We start from the raw sequence: 27,764 nt of genomic DNA, 5'->3' as shown, positions 1-27,764 counted from the left end.
AAGCATCAGTCTCATTTCTTTCTATTTCTCTTTTAGATATAATTTTTTTTGCACAACACATAATTATAACACAGTAAAAAGAAAAAGTATAAAAATAAATTTTTGTTTTGATCAATAAAAATGATAACCAAGATTTATATGCAAACTTCACTATTAGAATTGCTTCCTGAAAGAAATAATTTGAAAAAATGTCTAATTTATTAAATAAATATCAAATCTCCCTAGTACTGATTCACAATCGTGGAATGAAATGTTTATGATGCCTTTCTGGACCTTTTCTGATTTTTAAAATTCTAAATCTACAAGCCCCAGTCACACCTATCCTATAAGCTCTGCAAATATTTGCTGAATTAGATGTAATAAAAAACTGCTCCATGTCAAAATTCAGAAGCAAGCAAATTAATAACATGTCCAGTACCCATTATAATGCTGGCAAATAGTAGGCACTCAATAAATATTTGCCAAATTGATTTCTTGGGAATTATTGCACTTTTACACCAAAATTATGCGAATCATCTACAATAAGATGGAGACAATAAGATGAAATAATGGAGAATCTGGAATCAAAGTAACTTAAATATTCATGCAGTCTGACGTAGCCCTGCTCATCCTTTATTGCATTCTCTGAAATCCTAGTAAAATATGCTGTTTAAAAATAATAACTACAACCTCAATAGAATTACAGAGAAGAAAATTGGTAATTTTCTTAAAGTATGGATTAATCAATATGTATTTGCTGAGAGAAAATCATTACAGTGGCTGCCATGAACAATATAAAGTAGGGTAAGGTCTGGGCTTTGCCCATGGGATGTTGTCATCTGTGAATAGTAGAAGTGAACATATAAAATGATAACTCTTGTTCCTATTACAGTGAGGCATTTGCCTCTTGAGTTCTAGCTTTAACAGTTAATTATTCAAATTTGTCTTTATTTAGTAATTTTTTACTTGTATCAATACCTTCCAAACTGATTTTTTTAATCTAAAGATTATTGATACTTACACGGGAAGAAGGAAAATCCCAGGCTCACTTGAGTTTGAGAAATTCTTAAATAAACTAAGTTAAAAATATCTGGACTTGGACTTTATTTTATTAATATGCATGATGCATCTCTAAAAGAGAAATATAGGCTCATTACATAAATGTAGATGATGAAAATCTAGTTTTCTAATACATCATTGCATTTTAATAAATATTTTATGTTTTTAAAAATGTCTATATCCCCAGTTTTACAATATTTTATTTGATTGTGCACATACCAGATACCATGTACTGGTGTAATTTTTAATAAGCATGGGTCCCTGTGTTCTTTTAGTGAGCTAATGTCCAATTTGAATACAACTAACTGAGATTGAGGCATCATCACTTAATTAACTGAAGAAATATTTATAAATATTTTTCTAGATTAATATTAACACGTATGTCTTATTTACCAATTAAATATTTGTTCTGATTAAGAAACACAATGCCAAAGTATATACAAATTGGCAGTGAGCAGTTTCATAAGGATTAAGGTGCAAATCTTTAGAAATAGATATTTTAGATACAATCTTTAATATTTAGTCAGATATTCTAAGTGTCCTTCTACCAAGAAGTATTTCAGGCAATCTTAGTAAAACAAGAGTGGGCAAAGTTATAATTATTCTGAAGAATATATCAAGGAAATATAAAGTCTTCTCTCAAGAAAATTGGAGCACCTATGGGGAATATTGATAAATACATATAAAAAATTAATGATCGATGTGTAAAGAATTCAACGTAGTCACCATTGTTGTCATCAAATGTTTTATTAGTCATGTGCTCTGTGTGCATTTTATTGTGATGCTGAGGTAGGAAATGAGTCATGAAATTTTCAGATATCTTTTCTTCTTGGAGCTTCATTTTCAACATTGCCATAATGACAATACAAATTTTAAAGTGTGTATCATCTAGGTTAAAGTTTTTAGGGCAACGTGATTTTTAAATATGAGTTCAAGAGTAAGGTTTAGTGTCTCTTTTATATCAGTTTGTGGTGTGGCTATTTTTATTAATTTTGGGGCTTATTAGTCATTAGAAAAATAGCTACACTAATGCTTTCACCATCAAATTCTATATCAGAAAAGCAGAAACCAGTAGACTATATTTGGTTCCTTTCAAAGTGCCTGTGCTGCAAAATATAGGTAATAAGGGTTGAAATTAGTAATTAAGTATAGCACTTAACCTTCCATTATAGGGTTTTGTGGTAAGTGCTTTTATATGAAGCAATTCATCTGGTAGCAACACTATACCTTTAATGAAAAGCACCTAGAGCATTGACCAGTGGTATTACACTATAATTGTCTGGAAGGTGCTCATAGAGAAACTAATTAGTAGAGGTAGATTTTATGCTCTTTTGGAGTATATAAAATACTTCTATAACTCGACAATTCACATTTTAGAATAAATATTGAATTTCCTGAATAGCAGACCTAGTTTCTATTATGTTCTGTACTAGAGAAAAGTACAGAAATGATATTTTGCAAACCGTTTAAAGTTGAGAAAGCCATTTATTTGTGCTTATCAGTTAAAGCTCTAGAATATAATGCATCATTAATCTCTGATTTGTCCCTAATTACAGTTATGTAACAAAGTTTTCTCTTTCATCAAAAATAGACTCCCACTTCTCATAACATTAATTCATGAAGCCAAACATCATCTTACTTGCCCAGACTAAAAATTACTTCAGATAAATCACAGTAGTGTTTGAGAATAAACCTTTGCTCTTATTTGCCTGCCATAGTATGTCAAAATATATCTTTTATATTCTAACAAGTTCAAATTTCATTTTATTCGCAAGTTAATATTAAATCAACATATATTTAAAGATTGTGTACTACATAAAAAGTACATAGTAAGTTTGCAGTCTGGTTACAGAGATAAGTACAAAGTGTTCAAGATGAAAAGTATAATTTGTAGGAAAAGTACTAGAGTTATCATGTATTTGGCTAATTTCTGAATGAGATGTTCATGGAAAATTGGTTTCAAGGAGGAAGAGATCATTTTTGAGTGAACAGTGTAGTAAGACTATGAAAAAATTAGTAAATTCAATTGGGTCTTTTTAAACATGCACTCATTTAGCAGGAAAATATAGAGATAGTCAAAATATTTAGGAAGCTATTAAACAGTTCAAGTATCAAAAGATAAAGGACTAGTAGGATATGAGGAAACAGGATAAATGCAGACTACATTGTAAGACATAGTGAACAACTGAATTAAAGAAAAGACATTCCCATTTTTTACATACTCTTCTTCTCCCTCTTCCTCTCCTCCTTCTTTTCCTCTTCCTCCTCTTTCCCTTCCTCCTTCACCTCCTTCTTCCCTTCCCCTTCCTCCTCCCCCCCTTTCTCTTTCTCCACCCTCCTTTTACCATCAGCTATTCGATATTCAGTGTTCTAATGCTTCAATGTGTCACCAGAAAGTACTATGTACCAATGGAATAGAAACCTACTGTAGGAACAAATAGGGAAATCAACAATATTGTTCTTGTTTGCTAAGAGGCTCGTCTGGTTGGGAGACAACAAAGATCCAGAAAACCTAAAAATATCAAATAAAATCTATTAACCGTCAAAATTCCTAGTCTAGAGTTTAGTTGCTATTAGATTATTTTAGAAAGGAGAAAACAATGGTTTGTAGAGGTGTAACAAAGCAGATCCTTCAGGGATGAAAGGATTTTAAAAAGAGAAATAGTCTAAGAGAAGACTCTGTAGAGACAGTATAAATACTTTTTGCATAACTACGCTGTTTGGCTGGAAGATCTTATGGATTAACTCTAAACCTTAACTCTGGTTTCAGAATTTCTCTCTCATTCTTACATTGGGGCTTAGGAAAGACAAACTGATTATCTCCCTTTAAATTCTATGTAGTTAATTTAGATTAATTAATTAATTTAAGTCATCAATGATTTATTGATTATCTATATAAGCAACTCTGTTATTTAGGGATTCCTATTTTGGTACTGAAGTGTCGGTTAATTTGATGATATTTTTAAAAATTTTTATTTAACTTAATTTTTACTATATGTGTTGTAATTAAAAAAAATCTACCTCACTTACAGTCCTTACATTTGGAGGAAGGAAGGAACTTCAAAGTTCTATTTCAGCTCCTTAATTTATCAAACAACAAATTGGAAACCTGGAGAGGCCTATTGATTTGCTCAAGATCACTATGTTAGTAGTAGAGTCAAAACTACACTTGAAGACTCTTGTCTATAGGTTGTGTACCTTCCTTTATAATGTCTGGGGGACAGAAAACAAAATGAAGAGAAATCATTAGATGTATCCTTCAATGTCAGAATGGCATATTCTTCATAACTAAATGTTGCACCTTACATGATTGGTCCTAACTGCGTGTTGGCTCATGTTACAGTCTGCTGTTTCTATTGGCCCACACAAACACATATGCACACAAAACTACCTTATAGGTAAAAATAACAACTTGAAAAATAAAATTACTAAAGTTTTGGATCAACAATATTCATTTGTAGGCGCTAATTAATTTTTAACTTATGTTGAGAACCTTATTAACAAATCAAATAAGACATTATGGACCATCAGAATATAAGAATCTTTAAGGATTATTTGGGGGAAGAAGTTTAATAGAAGATTTGCCCCATGCCCTAGTTAAATGTATAAATATAGGAAATGTTTGACTGAATTTGTTTCCTTCCTATAAAGGTAAGATAGTGAAAATTGATAACTCATTTAGATTTGAATTAGTCTTTAAATAAATTGCCAATTTTGGGCAGAGTCTAACAAATGACATAATAATAAGGGCTTGCACATAGTAGATACTTGATAATTGTTCAGGTTCTTTGTTCACCTTCCAAGTCAAAAACATTGTTTTTTGCTATTGACTTTTAGTAAAAATATACGTGTGTACATGGTTGAATATTTATTTTAGTATATACATGTTTGGCTTCCATTTGACTAGCTAAATATGTATTAATCCAAAATTTCCACAGTAAATCTGGCTGAGAAACTGGAAGCCTCGAATACTATACCTGTGTTAACCAGAACAAGAGGCTAAAACTCTGACTTTTTCTGTGTTCATTATCTTCTTTGATGGTGTTTAATTCTGCTGGAACTTTGGGCACTATTCTTAATGAAGAAGCATAATGAACTTTTAAAAAAATTGAAGAGTGTATTAAATACATCTGCCCCAAATTCTAAACTTAGCTTCAGAGAAATTGTGTCCAAGGAGATGGAAGGAAGTTATATATTTTCAGACTTCTCACTTGTTCTTAATTCTCAATGACCTGGATTTTTTAAAATGCCAGTTTGTACAGTTACTGTAAGACAACTATGTTTGGATTTTTAATTTTCTAACAAAATAAAGAGAAAGTTTCTTCAATGGTTTGGTGGGATTTGGTATCATTTAGTCTACACAGGCTGACAAACTTAGAGAATGCATATTTTTCTAGGAGGTTATTCATGGTACAAGAGTAAAGGATATTGCATCAACTAAGCTGAATTAGTCCGTTCCTTAAATCAAAGTCTTGCAGTTTGGCTGTAGGCTGCCTTTTTTTGTTTCACTCTTGCTACATATTTATAGAAATGTTTTTTATTTCCCATCCCAGGAAACTTGTCAATGAGACCTATCAGTGACTTTCACTAAGTTTTCTTGCGCTAGAGGTTGAAATATTTGCCTCCCATTTGTATCTGTCCTATAGCACTTGGGCCAGATTCTCACAGGGCCAAATTAATAATTGTCTATAAGAAAAGATAATTCTGAAAAGCTCGAGCAGGTCATTTTTCTGTTTTCAGTACACGATCGTTTTTTACCCTAAATACAAATTCAATGTTTATTGCTGACAAAATTGAAATCATCTGAAAAATTAGTTTCTTCAGATGTGTATTAGGTATCTACTATTTGGGTATTATTATATTCTCTGCAGAGACATAGAAGTCAAATGTCTCCCTATTTCCCCTGTTACTTTTTGCCTCTCATTCAGGTTAATCTGTTTTGCAACTGAGTCCAAAGGACAGGGTTCCTTCCACACACAGTCAGAACCAAGAATCCAGTAAAATAGGATAACAACCCATGCATTCCTTATGTATTTGAAGCTAAATTTAACTCTAGCTCATTAAAATAGTGATTTAAATATATTTTGAAGCATTTAATGAATAAAAAGCTGTTTCATTTTGCCAGTCTTTAATGCTCTTTTCTTACTTGGTCATGTTTTCAGATTCTACTATGTAGAAACCAACCACTCAAATGAAATTGAGAAATATTTATTGATCATTAATATGTTTAAGAAATGCTAAGTATATTATACCTTAGATTATGTTGTAATATACAGATAGAAACCCTATTAAATTATTTTCATAAAATTTACCTCTTCAACTCATTGGTCATTTTTGTTTTCAACATAAAATTTGTTAAGCAATTTAAATTCTTATCAAAATGGGAGATATATTGACCCCCCCCGAAAAACACTCGTGTTACATACAGAATAGCATTATTATGATTTTAAATAAGAGTACCTAAAGATATTTACTGAGGTTGAGTTGAAGAACTTTTCTCCAAAGGAATATCCAGTTAGGAACCTCCAATCAGGGTAATAAATCAACCTTCTGGTGACAATGAACATGATTAAATCATTGTTTAATTTTTTTGTTATTATAAACATTTATTGTCATTACAAATGAAAAATTTAGCTTTTAGGAAATGGGGGGGAAATAGTTTTAAAAAATCTAGCTGGGTATGGTGGCTCACATCTATAATCCCAACACTTTGGGAGGCCAAGGTGAGAGGATTGCCTGAGCCCACAGGTTTGAGACCAGTCTGGGCAACTTGATGAGACCTCATCTCTACAATAAAAATCAAAAAATTAACTGGGCATGATGATGCATGTCTGGAGTTCTCACTACTTGGAAGACTGAGGCAGAAGGATTATCTGAGCCCAACAGGTAGAGGCTACCATGGCTGTGAGCATGCCACTGCACTCTGTCCTGGACAACAGAGTGACACTCCAACTCAGAAAAAAAAATCTGAATATTGAAGCCAGAGAAATAATATTTTTAAGGATATTCACATTTCAGGAAATGTCACATGGCGTTTGCAAGTATTTGGTTGATTTTAATAAAATTCATAATTTTGTAACAGTGCTTTTATATCTTGATTACTATTCAAAAGTATCTTTCGTGTATTATGTCTTTATAGTTACCTGAGTTCAATGAAAGATAAGTCCTGTTCCCAACTCAATGACAAGCCTTTCTTTTAATACTTTCAGACACTCTGACATCTTATTTTCTTAAGAGCTTTTTATTTTAAATTAAATGGTTCAAGAATATTTATGCATTTTTATGATGAATATAGATCTGAATGCACATACAAAATTATGAACATGAGTTTTAAGGATTGCATCTTAATATCCTTAGGTCCATTTGCCTAGAACTCAGAACTTCTGCTCTAGGTGATCTTTGAGAATTTTTTTTTAATTTTAGAGGAAAAAAATAAAGTCTACTGAATGAACATATGAGGAGGAACCTCCTCCTCCTTAAATGTGTCTCCAATGAAATGAAGCTACCCTTTATTAACCTTTTACTAATAACCTTCTCTCCACTGCTATAACCCTCAGAGTGTAACCTTTACTAACTCAGATAAAATTCTTTTTTTTAATAGAGTAAACCCAACTTTTATACTTTCAATTTTAAAAATTGTTCTCTTAAACATTATTATAAGAATTCCATTATCTTTCTAATGTATTTTTAGCACTGATACTATACTTGAAATGATTAAAGCACTGGGACATTGTATCACAAATATTATTAAAACCAAAATGCATGGTTTGATAGTCTTATTTCAATAGGTCTATCAATAAGTAACTGAGGATTGTGAAGTGATAACAGTGTCCAATATCTTTTAGACAAAACTGGCCATTAATCTAACATCTTTGGAAAGTACAGTAATCCCTTCTTATCCATGGGGAATATATTCCAAGACCCCCAGGGGATACCTGAAACTACAGATAGTACCAAATCCCACATATATTATATTTTTTCTATTCATTTGTACCTATAATAAAGTTTAATATCTAAATTAGGCACAGTAAGAGATTAACAACAATAGCTAATAATAAAAATAAAACAATTATGACAGCATACTATAATAAAAGATTTGTGAATTTGATCTGTTTCTCACACTCTCAAAATATGTTATTGTACTATACTCACCCTTCTTGAGCTCTAATGATCTAATAACCCAAATGGCTGCCAAGTGACTAACGGGAGGGAAGGCCGAATAGTGTGGATACATTGAACAATAGGATGATTTACATCTCAAGCAGTATGGAGCAGAATGATGAGGGATTTTATCACACCACTCAGAATAACGTGTGATTTAAAACTTATGAATTGTTTGTTTCTGAAATTTTTCATTCGGTATTTTCAGACTGTATTTGACTGTGGATAACTGAAACCACAGAATAAGAGGGACTACTGTATTACCTTTCATTATGAAAACAAGTTAATAAAACCTTTGGCATGTATATAGAAACCTTCAGAACTCATGGAATGAACAGTTTTTTGTTTTTTGTTTCTTTTTTCTCTCTTCTTACTATGTAATTTTTCACTGTTGTCTCATCATTAGTTTCTTACCCTTTTTGGTTTAGTCTTTTATATATGTTCCCAACTCAAAAGAACATTGGCAATCCATTTCTTCCCTTCCACAAAATAATAAATCTCTACCATCAAAATTATTATAACTAACTAAATTAGGAAAATATATGTTCAAGGTTCTGAATTCCACAGTGCCTCAAATATGGCAAATTCGTTTTGGGGACAAGTTCAGAATTTTTAAAAAAAGAAAATCTATCTAGACAAAGGTCACGAAACTTTCATTATAAAAGACCAGATACTAAATATTTTTGACTTTACAAGCCACATGATTTATGTCACAATTATTCAGCTCTGCCATTGTTGCTCAAAAGCAGCAAGAGAAAATAAGTAAATGAATTAGTGTGGCTGTGTTCCAGGCCACATTTGACCTGTATGTCATACTTTATTGACCCTTTATAGTGAAGCATGACAAAAGAACACGGGAACCAATCTGAAAAAGCTCCCAATGACCAGAACTGAAACAATTTGTACAGCAAAACAAATAGAGACAGCATTGTGTTGTAACCCGAAGAGTAAACAAATACTTATACTGATATAAATAAGTAATTGAATATATAGATACACAGATAAATGTGGGAACAAGGACAACTCATTCTTAGAGAAGAATTACAATTAACAAACGTAGTAGCAGGATCAAGGAAATAGAAAAATCAGCATTAGAATCCCAAAGTAATTGTGAAGTCAAGATTCACCAATAGATGCTAAAATAAGTGAGAAGTTTTAATAGACATCAGTAATTTTTGTAGTCTAAAAGTATTCCTCTAAGGGGAAATAGGAACTTTCTGCACAGAAACTCAGCAGGCATTTAACTAGGTGGTCAAGTTAAATGTCACCAGTAATAAGAAATATTGGCCTCATAACCTCTTGATATGATGCACTGAGAAAGGCACTTCCGTTCTTTGGTATTCTTGATATTCCCAACTAAAGTCTGTAAGCTCAATCTAATTATGACAAAAATTAAGGAGCATTTTTTCAAAATAACTGACCAGTATTCTCCAAAAGTGTTAACTACATGAATTACAAAGAAAGGCAGATCTGAAGGGACTAATGAGACATGGCAATTTAATGCGATATGGGATCTGAATTAGATCTTGGAATGGAAAAAGTCATTAGTTAAAAAGTCAGAACTGAATCATGTCTGTACTTTTGTTAATAGTTTATTACCAGTGTCAACGTCTTGGTTTTGAGAATTGCCTAATGGTTAAGTTTGTTAATAGGAGGGAAACTGGATGAAAGGTATGTAAAACTCTCATATACTATCTTTTGTAACTTTCCTGTAAGTTAAATTTTTTAATAAAAAGTTTTAAATAGTCTACATCTAAAAGTGCCTTTTCTTCAACTCCACATGTTATAAAATTATTTTAGACAAAATTAGTTTAAATGATAAGACTTCATGTCTTCGTGGAACTGTTATATTAGTTGCATTTGTTGTAGCAAACTATAATTTGGCATGTTCATGTGGGTTATTTAAAAAACTACATTTATTCCTAAGGAATACCAAATTAATTACTGGAACAATCAAAAGGTATAACCTAATCTAATATTGTATTTGGTTCTTAATTAAGACAGAATGACATAATAAATGTGAAAACCTTTTGAAGTATGAAGCATTTAACGAGGCCATATATTAAAATTTAAATTATGATGATGAATATTTTGTGTCAAATTTAGCCTCATGGGTAGAATATTTCTCAAAAACAGACTTTCATCTTAAACATTTTAAAGTCTGTTTTGTTTTTAGTCTTATGAATTTGACTACATTAAAAAGCAGCTGAGTTCTCTCCACCCCAGAAATCTGAGACTGACTTTTCCTCATGTTAAGTATTGTTGCAGTAATTTGTCTTCTTGAGTGTATTATCTATACTGGTGGTCCAAATATTTAAAATGTCTATTGAGAATCCAAAAAAGAATATATCTAACATGTCTTTCTAGATATTACCATATGTATTTCCAATGAAGCATTTTAGCTGGATTTATGAGATATAAAACTAGACAAAATAGAGGAACATTTAACTTCATTTTTCCTGATAGTGTCAACTAATTGACAGCATGTCATAATAATTTTTCAGGGTCACCTTTGTTGGGGCATTTTAAAAGTCCAAGTAGAGTCTTCAGTCCTCTCATTTATTATTTTTATTGCTAAGGTTGGCAGAGAACTTAGATGAGAGTGCATTTTATGGTTAGAAGGGAAACAAATTTTTTAAAAAGCTTTTTTCAATGAAAAGATTTGCTTTGCTAAAAAAGAGAGACAGAATGATCAAAATCACAGTAGAAAGCAGACCTGGGGATAATTACATGAGGCCTGTGCTTTATGGAAATGGAGTTCAAATTGAAGGTTAAATCCACTGAATTGACTCAATAAAGAAAATTGGTGTTGTACTAGTGTTGGGTGAAGAATTAACAGAACCCACCCCAAATTCCACACATTCTCAGAAGCCTTTGAAATTTTTGCCTATTGTATCAGCAAAAGTGAGTTAGATGTGAACTCTCTGCTGGGCACTGTGCTAAAATTTTATGTAAATTATTTACAAACATGATTGCATTAATGCTCACAAAATCTTTATAAGGCAACTTATATCATCTCCTTTTGATAAATGAGTAAACGCAAAGAGATTAGGTTACTTGCCAATGTCGTAATCCCAAAGCGTACTCTAATGTTCTATAGTATTATATAACACTGCCTACAGTACTTATTCTTATTTCTTCTAAGAAATAATTCATAACATTTTATTTTTGGTCCACACCAGATCAGATGATACCCAGACCTTTGTTATGCTGAGGTCCTGATTATTACTTCTTCTGTTCAGATCTCTGAGGGCCATTTGGAGTTCCTTTGAAATTTGTCGAATACTCATAATGGTATCCTTCCTCTCTGCTGATTTTTCTTTCCCAAGGTGCAGAAGTAAGTGCCAAGTCCAACTGGTATACTCCTCTCAAACACTAAGATTGCTGTAAGAGAATAGACCACATATCAAATGACCAACCTTCAGACATAAACTATAAACAATGCAAGATTAAAGGCAGGATGGTGTGAAGGTTAAGAGACTAGGTTTAAAAGTCAGACTGCCTTGGGCAACCCCTTTGGGTCCCTTCCCACTGTGGGAGTTTTTCTGTCCTCTCAGTAAATCCTGCTTTCTAAAAAAAAAAAAAAAATCAGACCACTTAGGTTTTTATCCTAGTTCAGACTCTTATTAGATACATGACCTTCAGACAAATTCTTTAACCTCTTTGAACTTCATTTTCCTGATCTGTAAAATGGGACAAAGATAGTACTTATCTTATAAGGCCGTTTGAAGTTTAAATGAGTTTGAAATGAATAAGCTTCAAAGCACTTAGAAATTGGTAAAAATCTGGTAAGTAGTAAGTACTCAATAAAAGTTAAATCTACTATTATTAATAAAAAATACTGGAGTTTTGTAGTCTTGACAATTGCAGTAGGCACTAACCTCCCTCCGTTATCATGTATTTCCTTCTAAGAACACATTTATTTTGTCTTGGCAGTCAGATTTAGGTTCACATACATGGAGACAAACATTTACATAAACCTAAGATTGCTCTTCCTTACCCTGGCAGACATATAATTGCTGTATCCACTTTTGTCCCCAAACCCACTCCAAACCAGACCACCACAGGGGCATTACTAGGAAGACAGTTAAGTCAAATGAATGGCACAGAAAATACATTGTGTAAAAATTTAGAAAAAGGATTGGTGTGAAGGCCAGTTTCACAGAAGAGTGAAATGTAGACTAGAATTAGAAATTTGTTTGGATTTTAATAAATGAGCATTAGTGAGACTGAGTCAGTTGGTGGACAGGCCACTGTGTACAGTTATACAGCGTGACTGCTACACCTTTCTCCCATCAGAAGGAATAAGTAGAGTCTGAAATCCAGTCTGTGCTTGGAGCTCTAAATCACGTGCATTTGCACAGGCAAGGTTCGCCCCTAAAGAACTGTCTTTTCCCTGTCACCAAGCACACTGGGTTTGCCAAGCCTTTTACCTGGACAGTGACCACCCAGGGAAGTTTTCTTTTTCTGATTTCCACAATGGCATCCAATAATTAAAGGAACCTAAAAATTATTCAAACAGGCACAATTCCATGAAGCACTATTCAGAGTTACTATTATATAACAAGAGCAAATCAAGACTGCTTCAGGCAATCTGGGACATTTGTGACTTCACCTATAAGATGCAAGGCATGCTGGTAGAACTAGGGTTACTGCTTTCCTTTAGCCTGTGGAAACTAGAATCTGCCTGTGTTAGTCATTATAGTAGAGGGTTTAACTTACTCCTGTTGAGCAATTTTTTTCCCCTGTGCTGACATTATGCTAATGACAAAGCTGTCTTCGCAATTGGGCCTCTTTTCCTGCGATTAACTATAAACCATACATATTTCTGTCCAGTATCCATTATTTTAATCCATCTGCTGTACAACCAAAATGTTTATCTTCCTAAAATTGTTTTCATCATAATTTTCCTGCCTCTCACTTCTTCAGTAACTGGTCAAAGTGAACTGTAGAAGGAAAATAGAATTTGTATGAATGAAGAAAGATGTACAGTAGAGTTCAATGTCCTTCTCTAAGGTCTGATATTTTACATTTTGGAATCTTTCTCAGATGGTAATTATTTTGTTTCTACACATATACATTTTTTTAAAAATCTGAATTCCTGGATTTACTTTTTTTTTAGGTATTATGTTATCAGTTTATTTCCTTTACAGTAGGAAACCTAGTGTTTGCTTATTTTTTAATTGTATTTGTCATTTTAATTTCATACTTTGAACTTTACTGTTGTCTGTATTAAAGATACCTAAAAGCCATTAACTTGGTAAACATGATTGAATGGAATTAGAGTATTTCAATATATAGCCAAATCAAAACAAATAGAAACAAGAAGATGCATTGGATTTTTTCATAATTTGCGATGATGTTCTTTTCATAATTTTTACATTTACTTTAGAAATAAAATAACATGAACAAGAGTGGTTTTATAAGATAATGTACTTCAACTATGGTACCTTTTAGACTCTCTTCTAATTCTTTAGAGCTCGAGACCGATTTGTCAAGGTTATCAAACAGATTATCCTGCATTGGAGAAGGACTGGAAAAGATTCTAGCTAAAGGCTTTGTCATGTCCAAGGGTCTGTGATTCTATATAATCTATAAAAACAATAGTAGCCATCATATATTTAACACTGACTACATACTGGAAACTGTTCCCGAGTTCTAACACACCTTACATCTTATTCTTTAAAGTAACCTCACAAATGACTCCCATTTTACAAATATGGTAAAACTTGGAAAGATTTAGGAACTTGTTCATTAATGATATTTGAATATGGAGTATTCTAACTTTCATAAAATAAAATAAACCTGATTATCTCTTTGAATACATTTTGTTGGTTTTATATTTTATATATTTTTAAAAATCAAGATTTTACAAATTTTAAACTGGAAACACTTCCTCTTATGGCTACTAAAAGGAAACTGCTTTTGGTGAGAAATAGGTCATCTAGTGCTACATGTACTATGATTTTTACCTAAATTATGACAATATAAAATATTTTAAAAGCTATCCATTCTTAATAATACACTGTGCTGTAATCCATTTGCTTAGTCAATAAATAAAATTTCCCCCTTAAAAAATGTGGCAACCGCCGGACTCGGTGGCTCAGCCTGTAATCCCGCGCCTTTGGGAGGCAGAGGTGAGTGGATTGCCTGAGCCCGTGGGTTCGAGACCCACCCGGGCAGGCGAGACCTCATCTCTATAATAAATCAAAAAATCAGCTGGGCGTGGTAGCACGTGCCTGTAGTTCCAGCTACATGGAGGGCTGAGGCGGAAGGATGGCCGGAGCCCAGCAGGTCGAGGCTGCGGTGGCCGGGAGCGGCCACTGCACTCCAGTCTGGGCGACAGAGTGAGACTCCAACTCAAAAAAAAAAAAATGTGGCAACCTAAAATCTAAAAGACTAGCCATATAAAGTATCTGTGATTATACATACATGCTATTAATGGAAGATCTGGAATACTGCCCATACCATCATCTTTTCTAGGTCTAAAGAAAACAAACAAACAAACACTTATCTCATAGATTTCTTTTGTCATAAACTCCAATAAATACCACATTACTACAACATATTCTTCTTCTTCAAGCTTATCAGGTTCTTGACTGAAACATCAGACTAATCGTGTATTTAATTTACTTCTAGAGCATAAGTCTGTTTCTAACCCGAATGCCCAAGGACTTTCTAAAAACAGAATAGCGGTCCTATGACTCTTACAATTCCCAATTTTTCTACCTAAGCTAAAATTGTTGAATATCTTTACATATGGTTAGCAGAGAGCCATTAAGTTAAATTTCATGAAAGAAGTTAGCAGAGAGCCATTAAGTTAAATTTCATGAAAGAGATTGACTCCCTATCTAAATCTTACTTTTGAATTGCTTCTGTTTTTCTACTGCCTTGAAAGAAAAGCAATCAACACTATGACTAACTATTTTTACCAGCAAAAAAGCAGGTTTCAGAGGAAACGGAAAACAAAATCAGTATGTTTGGATCATAGAGAAAAGACTAGGTGCATGAAATAGGCCTAGTATTCAATATGACAAGGCATGTTAGAACAAATGATAGTGCAAGAGGCAAGTGCCTAAGGAGATGTAATCCATTACTACATTCAATGATATATTAAAAATATTTATTTAAGACCTGCCATGTGCCTGGACTTATGCTAGAAATATAACAGTGAGTAAAACTAGATGTAGTTCCTGCTCTCTTGAAGCTCATAGTCTATTGGAGTAAACACATTATTTCAAAAAACTTACTTGGCTAAAGTGCAGAGTCTAGGCTAGAGGGGACAAGAATGAATGTCTGGAGTTAAGCTAGAAAGTTGCACAACAGTCCAGGTGTTTCTCTGACTACAACATGAAAAGTAGAGGTGGGAAGACATTGGCGTTGAGAGTGAAGGTTAGGTTCTTCCAAAGGTTGTAGGCTCCAGGGACTTCAGAAGAGGACAGAAACCAAAGACAAAGTCAAGTCTTGTCCACTCTCTTCCCTCAAGCATTCTCCCAAGTAAAAAGAAAGTCCAAAGGTATTTTTGAAGTCTGGTTCTACAGGCAGAAATGATGAAGTTCTATCTAATTTCTTAGGAAATACAGATCTTGAGATTATTACATCCATGTAAAGCTCAAATCTTTTTGTTTTAGCACCAACTGATACAGTTATCCATTTGCCAGACTTCACTATCCCTGCTTCAGGGCAGCTTTCCTGAGGTATAGCTTGTCTTAGTGAGACTGGGAATTGGTATTATTCTTCTGTGATAAGCACCAAAGGAAAAAACACAGCAGAATAAGGCATTCGTTCAGTTTTGAGTAGAAGATAAACATTACAAGTTGACAGAAGTTGCTAAATTTGGGGGGCAAGACTATTTAGCAACTTTCCCTAACTAAGGTGCTCAAAATCACTTTTTATTTTTATTTGGGGCGGGGGGAAGCCCTTAAGAATAAATACATATCTGAACAAATATAGGCTTATCCTTCAGTACTTAGAGTTTTTCAGTTTTGGAAATGGGCATAATAATCTTTTGTGATTTCCTAGTAGTTACCAAATTGAAGAAGAAATTAGCATATTTCAATGAGATAATCTAATCTGATTTAATAATTAACATAAACAAGGGTTTGCTTTATGCAGTGTTGTCTGTTGGATTTGCACTGAGATTTTTTTTTTTTTACAAAAATTAGAAACCTAACACTAACACTAAATTTTCATTGTTGCTGTAGTTATCTATGTTGCTTGCATAGTTATAAAATAAAGAAAATGGTAGTAACATATAAGTTATATTTAGTTTAAAAGATATAATATCATGATATGAAAGGTTTAGTAGTTCCTTTTGCAAAAGTTGTCCTTTATACACAGTGGAATCACATATAATCATACATACATACATATATCAAGCTGAAAATAATTTTATTGGCTGGGCTCCATGGCTCAACCTGTATTCCCAGCACTTTGATAGGCCGAGGCAATTGGATTGCCTGAGCCCATGGGCTTGAGACCAGCCCGGGCAACTTGGCGAGATCTCATCTTTACAATAAATAAAGTAATTAATGAATTAACTGGATGTGGTAGCACGCGCCTGTAGTTCCAGCTATTTGGAAGGCTGAGGCGGAAGGATCGCCGGAGCCCAGCAGGTTGATGCTGGGGTGGCCGTGAGCGTGCCACTGCACTCCAGTCTGGGTGATGGAGCGAGACTCCAAATAAATAAATAAAAAATAATAATTGTATTGTTATAATTTAAGTAACACAAAAATGTATACTGGTAAACTTTGTTTTGTAACTGTACTAATCACCAGAATTGTGGTGCAGAATATTATGATTTGCAACACAACTAGAAAAGGTCAAAATGCATTTTAGACAAAATTAATTTTTATAATGGGTATTTTTTTATATTAGCATAGCACTTCATGAAAGTACAAATTTAAGAGTACTCACTTCTGGACTATTTAAGTAACTGGCAGCAAAATGCTATCATATCTTAGTATCAAAGATATACGTATACATTTCTGGTATCTCTTTGTGTGTCGAAATTTTCTCTTATAAGAACACCCGTCAGATTTCACTAGAATACACCCTAATTACCTCATTTTAACTCTATCACCTATTCAAAGGCTGTATCTTCAGCTACAGTCATATTCCAAGGTACTTGGGGTTAGAGCTTCACCATATGTCTTGAGGATGACAGAGAGATACATATTCAGTCCATAATAGCCTCTAAGTAATTGGAGGGTTCTTGTGAGGAGAGTTTTTGTGTGGCAGTTCTTGTGTTTACTGTCACTGAAGTCAAAACAAGACAAGTTGGATCTAAAAGACTTCAGGCAAAAATTTTAGATGAAGTGTTAATCAGGCCAAAGTTGTATGGTCCAATTAGTTCAGTCCTCTTCTTGGATATGACACAACCTAACTAGAGATAAGCTGGGTTATAAGAAAGACAGAGAGGAACATGTGTGTGGATCAATTCCTATTGGAGCATCAGCTCAAATGTGGTGGGACATCTTTGTAATTTTCTCTCTATTCTGTTCAGCATTTGGAGATTCACTATTACACGTAGCTTCCGTTTAAGAGGAAATACTGAGGGCAGTAGAAATAAAAAGTTCAGAGTTTTATTCTGAGAGATGCAATAAACTATTTCTTCTCTGTACCTACTGCATCCTTTAGAATGCCTGGGTCTTAATTGATGATCTCCACCCAGGCTAAAAGTTACACTGAGCACCCTGCAGATTTTTAAGTCAGCCCTTGCTGGATGTGACTGAATAGGAACTCTCATGAGAATGTCTCTTGGACCAAAAATAGCTCCCAAAGTACAGTTTCCATGATCACAGGTGTTTGAGCAATTCAAGAAAAAGTTTACTTTGATATGTTTTGGACAAAAGGGGTTTGCAAAGAGCAGCCATCGATTTGAAGTTTTTAGATTCCCTCTTAAAATTTTTTCCCTCTTATCTCTTCGGTGCTAAAAATTTACAAGGAAAAGGAGACAAACTTTTTTTTTTCTTTTTGCTGGCATTGTAATGCCTTCTCCAACCTCTTAACGACTCTTTATGAAACCGAAATCTCCTAAAATCTAACCTATGTCTGTCTTTCTTTACTTAAAATGACTGTCAGAGCATGACAAGCTTCAGTGGATGGGTAGAAAAGATTCAGAGAAATGTCTGAGTGGTGAGAGGTGTGTGTGTCTGTATAGCAGAAAGAAAAAAGAAGACAAGTTTGCAACATGAAACATATCAGAAAAATGTAATGGCTTAATTATAAAGGTCTTCACAGATGCCAACTGAAAGTCTTCATAAAATTTTCAATGTATCATAAGTTAGTTTTACTGAAAACAGAGAGAAAAAAAAAGGAACATGCCAAGCCAAAGATTTCACTGCCTTTTAAAGATATTTGCCAAGTTAGAAACATTTATAGTATTTTTTTAATGACTCTACAACTAGTTCCTTCATGAAAACCCAAATATACCATGCGTTAGCAAGATGTCCTAATGCTTGTCTTTACAATACCATCTGAAACCTAAGACTATGGGTTGTTAGCATTGGGGGTTAATTTAGAGGCCATGCAGTCCCTCAACCTCATTTTACAGATAATGGACTGTGCAGTATCCATTTCTGTTTATGGTTTCTGTCACCCTTCTTACTCAGAAGCATTATGGCGGGGAGGAATAAGAGTTTAAAGCATTCTAGTTGAAGTGAATCTTTCTGAAGCATTAATATACAGATTAAAATGCAGTTTTGAGACCTCAATGATATCTAAAGCATTGTTATTCCAGGAGTAGCTTTGTCACCATACTGCTGGAACAGAACAGATGGTGGTACCCTGAATTCCACTTTCCCTTGGGCCAGGTGCTGTTGCCATTTTATTTTTGTGTGGCTTCCTCCAGTTAATGACCTCCTTTCAGTTGTTCCCATTGGCTTACAGGTAGCTATGCATAAATCTCTGAGAATGAAGTTGACATTGCTGGGAGAAAATGTAATGATTTTGATAAAGTACCTACAGGGTTTCAGGGCATCACTTATAATAAGGCTAGCTCCCTGGCCTTTACATCCTGGAAAAGAAAAATAGATTTATTTTTCACTTTTATTCACACTCACCTCTACTCCTTTCCTATGATAAGATTTGTGAAAAACATTTTCTGTGATATATACTTTCCCAGGTATGTTATGTAAGGCACATTATTTCAAAGAATAAACAATGACACAACCACAATATAATGACTAATATTGACTGAGTGCCAGACACTGTGCTAAAAGATTGTAGCTATTATTTCTACACCTATGTGGCTATTATTTCTATAAATATTTATGTTTCAAATGAGAAAACTGAGGTTAAAATATGTTATGCTACTGATCCAGTGTTACACAGCTAGTCAATAGTGAAGCCAGGATTTGAACCCAGTAATTAAAGTCCATTATCTTAAACATCAAAGATTCCTTTTCCACAGTTAATCTGACCACATGGGAACTTACTTTCAACAAATAACTGCTGGCAGAAAAAAAAATTAATTTATATTGGGAGAAAGTTATTTTAAGAATTTAAGTTCAAATCCATAGAGTTTGATTTGTCTACAAGAGGGAAAAAATGGTTATTTTATTTAAGAGGTTTTTACATTTTATAAAATTGAAAGGGAGTAGCAATTATCCAACAGCTCTATCCTGGTCTGTCTTTTGCACTTTCAGAGCATTTAATCTTAAATAATTTGTGTGCAGAGAATCAACCCCATCTTTCTAATTGAAAAAAATCTTTCTGCATTCCAATTACAACTGGAAGAGAGAGATTGAAGTCCATTGAAAATGAGATTAGAATGTCATAGTAATCAGACTTATTTTTCTTCACTGGATAAGAAGGAACTTGCTCAGTACAATTTATAGGCCATATCAGACTATATATGAAGAATTCACTTATCTCCTCTTCCATAGACCAATTTAAATATTAAAAAGAATAGATTAGAAGTCAAGACTAGAATGAGGTGGTAGAAATTCCATCTATGCCACATAATTTTCTGATTTTCAAAAATCAAAAACTGGGAAAAGACACCTATATACATATATAAAATAAAATATATATATATATTTTTAAAGTTCTTATTAGGGCAGATAAGCTTAAATGTTATGACATTAAGATTTAGAAAGTGCTCAAGATTCTCATATCTGGAAAAATGGCAAAATGCCATTTGTAAGGTAATGTGGAACTGCTTCTTACATTTTATTTTTCTTATTCTCTTGATTTAATGATGTCTATCAGTGGCTCTGCCTGTTTTTGTAGCTGTTAAACCATTCTTCTGTCTTAAATGCTACACAGCTAGCACAAAAAGCCTCTTTAGTATGCATGATAACGGAGTGTGACCTTTAATTTATCAGAGTAAGTTCCGTATTTTGTTATCTGCATGTCCCTGATGCTTTTGAATTCTTGCTACTGGTTTTTGATATGATACTCTAGTCTTTTTGTAGTGGGAAACCAATAACATTTAAAGGCTTAAGGAGGAAAATGTAAATTGCTGTTCATTTCACACAGGCAATGGGATCCAAAATTCACAAGGTTACATTTATTTCTAACTAATCTGATGGAACAATATCCAAGCTAAAATTTTTGAATGTAAGTAGCTAATAGGGACAAGTCCATCTACACATCTTTGTGTAAAGGGACACTGTGTATCTTAATGTAGATCCACATAAGAGAGGAACATAAAGGCAGGAATTTCTTCAGCCAGTTAGACATGCACCAAGCTTCTAATTTCTTCCCCAAAGCACCATTGAACTCTGCAGTAGACAGCCTGTGGCCTTCCACGTCCAACGTCACAGCAGTCTCACATGAAGATATTGTTTAACTGGATACAAAGACCTGCTGTTTCACATAAGGAGCTGGGATGTCATCCGAAGCATTAGTCACGAACAGAGCATGGCCTTGCTTGAGCTGTGCGTGCTCTCTCCAGCTGTGAGTCTGACAGGCTCTTGAGTTGCACTACCCACTCTTGCTGTAGCATTACATTAAGATTCTGCATTTAATTGGAAGAAAATATGTGTGTGTTTTTAAGGAAGCAGTAGGAGCAAAACTGAAATGTCTATAAATATAGTATTCATATTATAAAATTATAATTTGAAGAAAGATCACCCATAATTCCTCCAATCCTAACACAAGTATTTTTATTTGTACACATTGCTTCCAAATTCTTGTCAATTTGCATTGTATTTTACATAGTAGATTTAACATCGTGTGTACTAATTTTTTTGTGTCGCATGGCATAAATATTTAACAATTATTATTCATACTTATAATCATTTTTTGAGGCTAAATGTATTTTATTGGAGAATATGCTTATTTAAAAATTAGATCTAGAGGTGAATAGCTTTATGAAGTTTAAGAGAATAACCAATCATCAACCTTTTGGGAATTAGTAGCCACATTACAACATATTTTTATCTATTATTTCTTTTGTTGTTTGTTTTTAATTTTTTATTTTAAAGATGTGGGATACAATTTAGGGCTAAGTATACAAATGTTCATTACGCACGTACCCTTGTTGATGAGGTATGCTCCCCCTCCCCTGGCAGTTTCCCTCAATTGCCAATCCCACCCTCCTTCCCTGGCGGTATCCCATTACTGTCAATCCCTTTCTTATAGCATTATGATAACTGTTCAAGGTACACTTATGAGTGAGAACATATGGTACTCTGTTCTTTGTTTCTGTGATATATCACTGAGTATGATAGACTAAATTCATCCAAGTTGCTGTGAAGTCCGTATGTTTGTGCTTCTTTATGGGTGCATAATATTCCATTGTGTATATGTATCACATTTTTTTATCCAGTCCAGTTTCAATGGGCAGCATGGTTGGTTCCATGTTTTTGCTATTGTGAATAATTGTCTAGCTATTCGTTCAGTGAGATTTAGATTATAATACAAGCTAAATGCTTGTCTTCCATCACACCTTTGCCCGAATCTTTTGTCCTCTCTGAGCTTCTGTGGTAATACTCACATGGTGCTTAGCTGTTCACTTATAGCAAGTTACCTATTATCTTGAACGTCACTCAAATCTTTTATTGTTTAATGTTCCTTATTTTGCCCTTTGACTCCCCAAAGTGTAAGTTCTCCAGCAGTTAGATCCATGTAATGTATTGATGTGTGCCTTTCAGAAATCAATACTTTCAGAGTACACAGTCAGTACTATGTGTTGATTTTATTGAGTCAAATTGCTTTCATAACATCCAGCTAAGCTATACTAAAGAAACTAAGGCTTAACTATTGGAACTAGACAAGAAGAAAGGTGAAGTATTTTTGAAACCTGTCTTAGAAGTGTGCACACTTTGGATTATTGACAAGCAGCATGAGAGCATTGGGTTCTTGGAGATGTGTAAAGGGAAAAGCGGGATAAGAAATGGGCAAGAAGAAAAAGAGGAAATGTGAAGTTCAAGCAAAATTTACTGTAACATGTCACAGAGTTCTATCCCTCCTCTTAACAAGACAGTGAAGTGCAGTGGTCTTTTGACTCACAATTGGGACCCTCTCTCTATTTCCAAGTTGTTTGTGGAAAGGGTCAGCATCATAAAAACAGTGAACTTGGTGGATTATTATACTTGGGGGCTTTTCTTATAGGTTATGGGTAAAGTAATACCTGGAACATTTTACATCTCAAGCCGCTATGCATGACAAAAGGCATCATTATAAAAGAAAAAATTGAAATGCGACTCCTCACTGAAATCTCAACTGTAACAGACATTTGATCACTTTACTGACCTCTCCTCCATCTATAAGATGGAGATGGTAAAAAATATTCTCCAGATGAATCCTCGAGGATTTGGGGAAGGTTACTGATTTTGCGTGCCCATGAGAGCAACCTCACCCCAAACTCTGTAAGGCGGAACCTTTATAGACAAGACTATGACATTTTCCATTGTACAGGAGAGTGCAGTCAGTATTAAAGGGGAAGTGTTAGGTCTTTATGACTAAGGCTGTTTTATGAGACATTGCTTTAATAACTATTTCATAGAATAGATTTGGAGTCAGCTATATATGGGTTCAAATGGTTACTCCTATTATGCATGATGCAACGTATTTACATCATCTCTTTGAACCTCAGTTTTTCCATCTGTAAAACAAAATATACTTATGGTCTGGGATCAATATCAGGATTAAGTGAGATAACCTATGTAAGCAAATAACACAATGCACAAAACATAAAGCCAACCAATACATTATTTTCCTATTTACTGGTGGTCCTGTGTTTACTTTCTTTGCCTAAGGACCACTTTCATAAGGAAAAAATTAATTGCAGGCTGACAGGCTGGTCTAGTCCTGTTGTCAAAAGAAACATCTTTTGATTCTGGTAGTGTATGTTCATCATTCAATGAGATCTTAACAGCACAGAAAAAAATACACATCTCTCAGTTCTTTATATCAGATATGAATCAGGCAAAGTCTAGAAGGCCCCTGCCCTCAATTTATAAAGACTTACTACTCCCTGACTTTGTAAATTGCAACTTTGTATCATTTTTGCCTTAGTCAAAACAAAAGTTGTTTTCCTTACAGACCATTGATATATCTATTGATGGACTTTGGAAGCATGTACTCCTTGGAGAGTCTATATTTTAATTCATTTTAAAGAAATCACCACTAAGATTTGTCTAGAAAAAGAGAGTCTTGAAAATGATATATATTTCTGAAGGCTTATTAGAGTCTAAGACTATGTGTCTCGTACAGTCATTAGAGAATAGAAGCCCTTGCAGAAATTTCCCCCTGACCAAATCAATCATTGACTCTCTAAGCAATTAGGGAGAAAAAAATTCCCAACCGACATTAATGTTTCTGCTACTATGTATGCCCCATAACAGAGCCACCCTTGTAGAGGAAATCTTCCACAGAGAGACAGGACACCAAGGCTTCTTTGCCAGGAAGCAGCGTTTATTTGTGCCAGCACTGGCTCGGCGTATTCGTATCCAAAGATTGAACCCCGAGTGCATTGGGGGCACTGCCTTATATACCTTTTTAACTTCCCTTTACACTGTAACCCCTTTGTCTTCTTTATAAGGTAACATATTGGCACCATACAATTTAATTGGATTTTCCACAGCTTGGAGCTACCATTAGTCTTGCATGTTGTGCATTGTTTGGTCTTACACAATCATCTTATTTACATGTCCTGTTTGCTGATTGGCTTATAGGATTACTATTCTGATTGGATTCCACCAGAAGTTTAAACTTGTAACCCAACAAAGTAGAAAGCCCGCAAAATAGGTAGCACAAAGAATCAAGAAGTAACTTATTTTCCCTTTTTCTGCTTTTTCAGAAGGGCCTCTGTCTCATCCCCAGGTTAAATATTATTGGTTTGTATTTAACAAATACCATGGTATTACAATGCAGAAATACCTGAGGTGGGTTCAGCTTTCACTTAGAAATACTTGTCAAGCACTTACCATGTGCCCAGTATTGTGTTATGCACAAGATCTACAGCAGCGAACAAGATTTGCATGGCCCCTGCTCCCAAAGAACCTATAGTCTAGAATAAATTATGTGAATTTATTTGATCATGGTTATAGAGCATTGTAAGAATGCATAATGGGAGGATCCATTAAATAGAATAATTTGGTGAAGAGGCAAAGGATCAGGAAATGCTTTTTTAAGAAATGTATAAGCAGCTATTAAAAAAAATGTTAGCCACACTCAAGCGTGTGTGTGTGTATGTATGAGTATGTGTGTTGGATATAGACAAGGGTGCTGAAGAGTACAAAGGGATGCAAGAAATTTGCGATTAGAAGGAGAGGCGTATCAAAGTGGAATGGCTTAGCTAAAGGAATTGAAAAAAGTACAAAGTGACTAGATAATAAGTAAGCAGTTCAAGATGAGAACTAGGTAGGAACAAAGTACATATATATCTGTCACATCTTAATGGTATAGGAAATAAGGTAATGTATAGGATAAACAATCTCATTAGAAAACTTTATTTTTTTCAAAAATTTGTTCCTCAAAAGGTGTTGATGATGTTTAAAATCCACTTATTGGCCAGGCTCAGTGACTTAGCCTATAATCCCAGCGCTTTGGGAGGCCGAGGTAAGTGGATTGCCTGAGCCCACAGGTTCAAGAGCCGCCTGGGCAACTTGGCAAGACCTCATCTCTACAATAAATCAAAAATTGGTCGGGCGTGGTAGCACGTGCCTGTAGTGCCGGCTACCTGGAAGGCTGAAGCAGAAGGATTGCCGGAGCCCAGCAGGTCGAGGCTGCAGTGGCCGGGAGCAGCCACTGCACTCCAGTCTGAGCGACAGAGTGAGACTCCAACTCAAAATAAATAAATAAATAAATAAATAAATAAATAAATAAAATAAAATCCACTTACTTGAGACATTACCAGCTAAGTTAGGTATTGATATATTTGCCTGGTATGTATGACAACAATACATATAGCATTTAGTTGAAAATTATGTGATAATTCTGATTTGAAAACCAAAGCAATTTTCTAAAACTATGTTAAACTTTTACTTTGCCTTCTGGGCCTAGGAATATCCAAATGTCATGTTCTCATTTAAAATAAAATAGTGTAAAAGCAGACTTCAAATCTTCTCTTGATATATATAGCTTTCAAAATTCTTTTGTGTTTCCTTTCCCAATGATAAGAACTCTGGAAATAAGAAACCTTCAAAAGAAGCAAGTATCTTTTTGATGTTATTGCCTTTACTTTCATATTACCCTGGACAAATGTTTGGTTCACAGCATTTTTTTTCTTTTTTTCCAAGGATATTAATATGTCATATCAAACACTGACACTTTTATTTCCAAGGAGAACTTACACAACAGGGATGGAGATCTAAGATGGGAGGAGAAAAACTATACATGTAGTTTGTCTCTACTGACCAATAGTTATAAAATTATGATTAAATTTTCACTTCTCTTTGTTCTCTTAGCCACACCATGGAATTCAACTTCAAGTCAAGGATTTACATTTTATTACAACTTGCTGCTTATCTTGATTCTTTGAAATTATCCCTGTTTCCTGGACGTCTGCTGGTTCATATAGAATTAATAGTCTAAAGTGTGACCAAATATTGTTAGATGTTGTCTTAGTTCATTTAGGCTATTATAACAAAATACGATAACATGGGTGGCTTATAAACAAGAGAAATTTATTTCTCACAATTGGGGAGACTGGTAAATCCGAGATTTGATGTCTGGTGAGGGCTTTGTTTCTTGTTCATAGATGTCCATCTTCTCTTTGTGTTCTCACATGGCAGGAGGAGGAAGGGCAGTTCTCTGGAACCTTTTTTATAAGGACAGTAATCCCATTCATGAAAGCTTTGCACTCATGACCTATTCATCCTCAAGTCTCCACCTCCTAATACCATAACTTTGGGAATTAGTTTTTAATATACGAATTTGAGGGAGGGGGAATACAGATATTTAGTCTGTAAAAGTAGGAAAATGAAATGAGACTATCTAGAATTAATGACAATAGAGGGTTTAAGTTCCAAGTTTGAATGATCAAATTTTCCTTTTCAATTCTTCACCCTTGGAAATGTGTTTGAAGTATCTGTTACATTTAGTATCTTATGCCTATGTGACTACTCCAATAAAAATTGCAAGTATCAGTTGGTTGCGATAGTATCAATATAGGGGGACTTTTGTTCCTGTCAACAACAGTCAGTTCTTTAGAAATTCAAAGAGCAATAAACCAACAGACGAAACTGCCACAAAATGAATCAGAGGGAAAAAAAGAAATCAAAAGAAAAATCCCATCCTGCTTTTATTATGGGAAAAGTATGAGACTAAACTATTATCTTTTAACTATCCAATAAGAAGCTCTTATAAATCTAACATATGTACTCTGCTTTTATAAATCTAACCTATATGCTCAGCAAATGGCTATAGTTGAGGATTATGCTTTTTTCAAAAATGGAATTTTTCTTGGATGCTTTTTATAACCCAAATGAATTGACCTTTTAGAACTGTACCTTTTCTCTGATTTAGAATAATTGGCAATGAAAGTGTCTTCTTCCAGAGATTCAGCTTTGTTTTGATTTAAATTTTTGGGTACGTTCGTTCCCCTTGTTTTTAATCTCATCTATCAGTTTGAGCCTGCTTCCATTGACCATTTACAAAAGCTTCTATATCTTGGCATGTTTGACATTAGAACCTTTTCAAAGAAGAGAAAGGCCATTCGATGTTATATTTGTCTTTGACCCTTTTCCAGCCAAATGGGTTGTTTTATGTCCTTTGTATTGTAGGATCTAGATGCATATTTAACTATAGACAGGACTAAATATAATCAATAAAATCATACAAAGCTACTGGATGATATTTTACAAGTAAATATCACTATGAATTTGTAAAGAAAGAAAATGAAGCCGGGCTCGGTGTCTCAGCCTGTAATCCCGTGCCTTGGGAGGTTGAGGTGAGTGGATTGCCTGAGCCCGTGGGTTCGAGATCCGCCCGGGCAACTTGGCGAGACCTCATCTCTACAATAAATCAAAACTTAGCCGGGCGTGGTAGCGCGCGCCTGTAGTTCCAGCTACTCGGAAGGCTGAGGCGGAAGGATCGCCGGAGCCCGGCAGGTCGAGCCTGCGGTGGCCGGGAGCGGCCACTGCACGCCAGTCTGGGCGACAGAGTGAGAC

At 34.3% G+C, this 27,764-nt stretch overlaps 1 protein-coding gene across 15 annotated transcripts in view; it reads left to right on the top strand.

The window, feature by feature from the left end:
- NRXN1 (neurexin 1) overlaps positions 1-27,764 on the top strand; it is a 701,758-nt gene that overhangs the window by 531,832 nt on the left and 142,162 nt on the right. The gene's annotated exons all lie outside the window — the stretch shown is intronic.

This window comes from Carlito syrichta, unplaced genomic scaffold (genome assembly GCF_000164805.1).
Source record: "Carlito syrichta isolate Samal-C Ts95f unplaced genomic scaffold, Tarsius_syrichta-2.0.1 Scaffold309463, whole genome shotgun sequence".
Lineage (NCBI taxonomy): Eukaryota > Metazoa > Chordata > Mammalia > Primates > Tarsiidae > Carlito > Carlito syrichta.
The sequence above is the reverse complement of the archived record's forward strand: the minus strand, read 5'-3'. Positions and strand labels throughout refer to the sequence as shown.